The sequence below is a fragment of the Perognathus longimembris genome, chromosome 19 (assembly GCF_023159225.1).
Source record: "Perognathus longimembris pacificus isolate PPM17 chromosome 19, ASM2315922v1, whole genome shotgun sequence".
Classification (NCBI taxonomy): domain Eukaryota; kingdom Metazoa; phylum Chordata; class Mammalia; order Rodentia; family Heteromyidae; genus Perognathus; species Perognathus longimembris.
In genome coordinates this window covers 7929648-7934908 of record NC_063179.1, presented here as the reverse complement: position 1 = coordinate 7934908, position 5261 = coordinate 7929648, and the positions used below count along the sequence as shown (strand labels likewise).

Sequence of the window (5261 nt, the reverse complement as noted above, 5' to 3'; positions counted from 1 at the left end):
TTAAAACAGGCTCCAGACCATTCTCTCAACAAGAAACTTTTCCTGGAGTAACACTGTTTGTACAGAAGTCATATCGTATTTCCTTATAGATGTGCCCTTCAAATTCACACCAGAAACAAAACCTATGAGTACCAGGAAATGTAGAGACATTTTGTAATCCTCTACCTGTTCCTAGTACGTTCATAGACATGAAAATGGAGATCCTGCAAAAAGCCAATCATGTGACCAGACATCCAAAGGAGTCATCGAAATGAAGTTCATCCTTTCAGATGAAACTTGTGAGAGCACTACCGTTAAACTCCATACATAACATCAGGGTGGCAAAGCCTTCGGCGGCAAATTGCATGACATTGAAATCCATGAATTAATTTGCAATGGAACATTAACATGTCCAAAATGGAGGAAAGACTTCAGACATCCCACTTCATTTCATACACTTGAAAACAATTCACACTGAAGAGAAACACTGTGAATGTGAGTACTGGGGAAATCCCTCCCTTGTTTTAACACCCTTCAAAGCCACGTAGGAACTCACAGTTATGGTGGCGTTTTGGGATGTAAGCAACGTAAGAAAGGCTTCGACTGTCCTACTATCCATCGAAGACATGAGAGAAGTCACACTGAGGAGAATGCACAATATGCGATATAAGCAATGCGAGAAAGCTTTCATTTCTCCTCATCATCTTAAAGAGCAGGAAACATTTCATACTAGAGAGAACCCCTATCTATGCAGCAATGTGGCAGAGCATTACTTGTTCCAGTGATCTGCAAACACATCAAAGAACACACACTGGAGCAGAACCCTCAAGATGGCAGCAATGTGGGCAACGCTATGGGTTTAAACAATGTGATGAAGTTGTCACTTGTTCCAGCATTCTTTATAGTCATATTAGGACTTACACTGGAGAGGGATCTTATAAGTTGAGAGCTTCCTACCTTGTCAGTAACTAAGTTATGAGTAAAACGAGACTTAGGGGCCGGCGATGGGCGAAGGGGCGAAGGGGGGGCGCCTCTCTGGTGGCGCCGGTGGCAGTGGCAGGGTCGGTGGCAGAGTGGTCGACTCCTCTCCTCTCAGGTGGCAACTCTGGCTTGTTCTCTTAGGTCAAGGCCTCTTCTGGCTCCCCTCAGGCAAAGACAGTGGCAGCGAGGGAGGAGGCCAGATCGACCTCCATTCCCAGAATGCACCAGGCGGGAGCTGCGCCTCCATGGAAGAGGAAAGTGTAGGAAAAGTGGCGCGTGGATGGAGCATGAACGTGCGTGCGTGCGTGCGTGCGTGCGTGCGAGCTAGGGGTGGTGAGGCCGGTCGGCGGCTGGTGACACAGCAACATGCCCGGGCCTTGCCGCCTGTGCGCGTGCGCAGTGTTTGTTTTGGGCCTGTGATGGGCTTTCTAGAGATGTCTACGGAAAGGGCGGGGCCTCCCTGCCTGAGAAAGAATTGATGACTTCTGGTGATCTTCAGAAACGGGAGGCGCAGTTTCCCTACCACCCCGCCCCCGGCCTCCTGACCTTCCCACCCCTCGGGTCTGGGGCCGGGAAGAGGATCCAGCGGCACCCGCGGTGGCTGCGGTGGGGGTGGCCGGCACTCGGGTGGTGAAGGAGCGGTCGTGGCGGCGGCAGCCCGGGTCCCTTCCCTTCCTCTCCAGTGCAGCCTGGAAGTGTTCCTGTCTCTGCAGGTGCGTGTGCGAGGGTGCGTGTGCAAGGCGAGGCCGGACGGCGTCTGGGCAGGCCTGGTGCTCTTTTGCCCACTCGGCTTCCCTTCACCCCGGGCGCTGGGGAGGCTGGGGCGCGGCCTGGTGAGGGGGCGCGGCGGCCCGGTGAGGGGGCGCGGCGGCCCGGGGAGGGGGCGCGGCGGCCCGGGGAGTGGGCGCGGCGGCCCGGGGAGGGGGCGCGGCGGCCCGGGGAGGGGGCTCGGCGGCCCAGTGAGGGGGCGCGGCGGCCCGGGGAGGGGGCGCGGCGGCCCGGTGAGGGGGCACGGCGGCCGGGGAGGGGGCGCGGCGACCCGGTGATGGGGCGCGGCGGCCCGGTGAGGGGGCGCGGCGGCCCGGGGAGGGGGCGCGGCGGCCCGGGGAGGGGGCGCGGCGGCCGGCCCTCGCCTTTTCTGGTTGTTTCCTCCGCAGGGGGACGCGCCCGGGTGGGGCCGCTCGCCGCCCAGGCCTGGTGGCCCCGGGGCTCCCGGGCGGGCTGGGGCGGCACAGCCCAGCGGGCTTCCACACGATGGTGGCCGAGGCCCGCGGTGAGGAAGGCGGCCCGGTGACGGCCGCGGGCTCTGGCGCTCATCCGGCCGCGTGTCGGCGAAGGTACCCACGGCCCTGCCCGGGGCCGCAGCCGCCTACCCCGGATGCCGGAGCGGGCGGGACTCTGGGTGGCGGAGCTGAGCTGGGGTCCAGGTTCCTGGGGCCGGGTGTGCGGTGGGGACCCTGGGGGGCGCCGGGCCGACAGGGCCGGCACTGGACCTAGTGGAGAGATGGCGCGGGCCAGGGCGACGCTGCCGCTGCCAGCCCAGACTGGGGCCAGGCGTCGGGTTCCCCCCTCTGCGGCCGCCTCCCCAGTTGCCCCCCTTGGCCGCGGGCCTGGGGACCGTGGATGAAGGTGACTCTCTGGATGGACCGGAATACGAGGAGGAAGAGGTGGCCATCCCGCTAACCGTGCCTCCCACGAATCAGTGGCATCCTGGAAAACTTGATAGAACTATAGCAGAAGACGCCTCAGGCAGGCAGGGAAGTCGGGCAGCCACCTTAGAAGAGACAGGGATAGGAGGCCGGGGTCCTTCCTACTTTCATTTCTTAGCCAGACAAATGTTGTCAGCCACTTCAGAATTATTGCCATGTGTGGAGATTACTACATTGGGGGAAGACGGTTTTCTTCACTCTCAGACCTAATAGGGTATTACACTCATGTTTCTTGTTTGCTTAAAGGAGAAAAATTACCTTTCCCAGTTGCACCTCCAGAGCCAGTAGAAGATAGAAGGCATGTTCGAGCCATTCGGCCTTACACAAAAGTACCGGACACTGACGAAATAAGTTTTTTAAAAGGAGATACGGTCATTGTTCACAATGAATGGGAGGATGGATGGATGTGGGTTACAAATCTCAGAACTGATGAGCAAAGCCTTATTGGTGAAGACCTAGTAGAAGAGGTGGGCCGAGAAGATCCACATGAAAGCAAAATATGGTTCCATGGGAAGATTTCCAAACAAGAAGCTTATAATTTATTAATGACAGTTGGCCAAGTCTGCAGTTTTCTTGTGAGACCCTCAGATAATACTCCTGGTGATTATTCACTTTATTTTCAGACCAATGAAAATATTCAGCGATTTAAAATATGTCCAACACCAAATAACCAATTTATGATGGGAGGCCGGTATTAGAACAGCGTTGGAGACATCATAGATCATTATAGAAGAGAACAGATTGTGGAAGGGTATTATCTTAAGGAACCTGTACCAATGCAGAATCAGGAACAAGTGCTCAATGATGATGAAGATGGCAAGGAAATCTATAATACAATTCGTTGTAAAAGAATGGATGCTTCATAAAAAATATTGTGAAGAAAGGTTATCTTTTGAAGAAAGGCAAAGGACAACGTTGGAAAAATTTGTATTTTATTTTAGAGGGTAGCGATGCCCAGCGTATTTATTTTGAAAGTGAAAAACGAGCTACAAAACCAAAAGGATTAATAGATCTCAGTGTATGTTCTGTCTATGTTGTTCATGATAGTCTCTTTGGCAGGCCAAACTGTTTGCAGATAGTAGTTCAGCACTTTAGTGAAGAACACTACAGCTTTTACTTTGCAGGAGAAACTCCAGAACAAGCAGAGGATTGGATGAAAGGTCTGCAGGCATTTTGTAATTTACGGAAAAGCAGTCCAGGGACATCTAATAAACGCTTTGTGAGGTCAGCAGCCTTGTTTTACAGAGTGAAGAAGCCCACTAACTCCCAGTAAAATATTTTACTAACCCATATTGTAACATCTACCTGAATAGTGTCCAAGTAGCAAAAACTCATGCAAGAGAAGGGCAAAACCCAGTATGGTCAGAAGAGTTTGTATGTGATGATCTTCCTCCTGACATCAATAGATTTGAAATCACTCTTAGTAATAAAACAAAGAAAAGCAAAGACCCTGATATCTTATTTATGCAGTGCCAGTTGAGCCGGTTACAGAAAGGGCATGCCACAGATGAATGGTTTCTGCTCAGCTCTCATATACCATGAAAAGGTATTGAACCAGGATCCCTGCGTGTTCGAGCACAATTTTCTATTATAGGAAATATTATGCCAGAAGAAGAGTACAGTGAATTTAAGGAGCTTATACTGCAAAAGGAACTTCATGTAGTATATGCCTTATCACACATCTCTGGACAAGACCAAACACTTCTACTGAGGATTTTCCTTCATGAAAAGCTTGAATCGTTATGTACACTAAATGACAGAGAAATAAGCATGGAAGATGAAGCCACTACCCTATTTTGAGCCACAACACTCGCAAGCACCTTGATGGAGCAGTCCATGAAAGCCACCGCCACACAATTTGTTCATCATGCTTTGAAAGACTCCATCTTAAAGATAATGGAAAGTAAACAGTCTTGTGAGTTAAGTCCATCAAAGTTAGAAAAAAAATGAAGATGTGCAACACTAATTTAGCACACTTACTGAACATACTTTCAGAGCTTGTGGAGAAAATATTCATGGCTTCAGAAATACTTCCACCAACACTGAGATATATTTATGGGTGTTTACAGAAATCTGTTCAGCATAAGTGGCCTACAAATACCACCATGAGAACAAGAGTTGTTAGTGGTTTTGTTTTTCTTCGGCTTATTTGCCCTGCCATTCTGAATGCACGGATGTTTAATATCATCTCAGATTCCCCATCTCCGATTGCTGCAAGAACACTGATACTAGTGGCTAAATATGTACAGAATTTAGCAAATCTCGTTGAATGTGGAGCTAAGGAGCCTTACATGGAAGGTGTCAATCCATTTATTAAAAGTAATAAACATCGAATGATCATGTTTTTAGATGAACTTGGGAATGTACCTGAACTTCCGGACACTACAGAATATTCTAGAACTGCCTTGTCATGTGAGTTATCAGTGCTGCATGAGATTTATGTGGCTCATTCAGATGAACTTCAAACACTTAGTAATGAATGTGGTGCACAGCAGCATGTACTGAAAATGCTCCTGACTATAACAGAACTGCTTCAACAAAAACAAAACCAGTATACAAAAACAAATGATGTCAGGGAGCAGCCTTCATCCT

The 5261-nt window shown here is 50.6% G+C and overlaps 1 pseudogene; it reads left to right on the top strand.

The window, feature by feature from the left end:
* The first annotated feature begins 2214 nt into the window (after window positions 1-2214).
* Window positions 2215-4821, top strand: LOC125367548 (annotated as a pseudogene).
* Window positions 4822-5261: the final 440 nt, after the last annotated feature.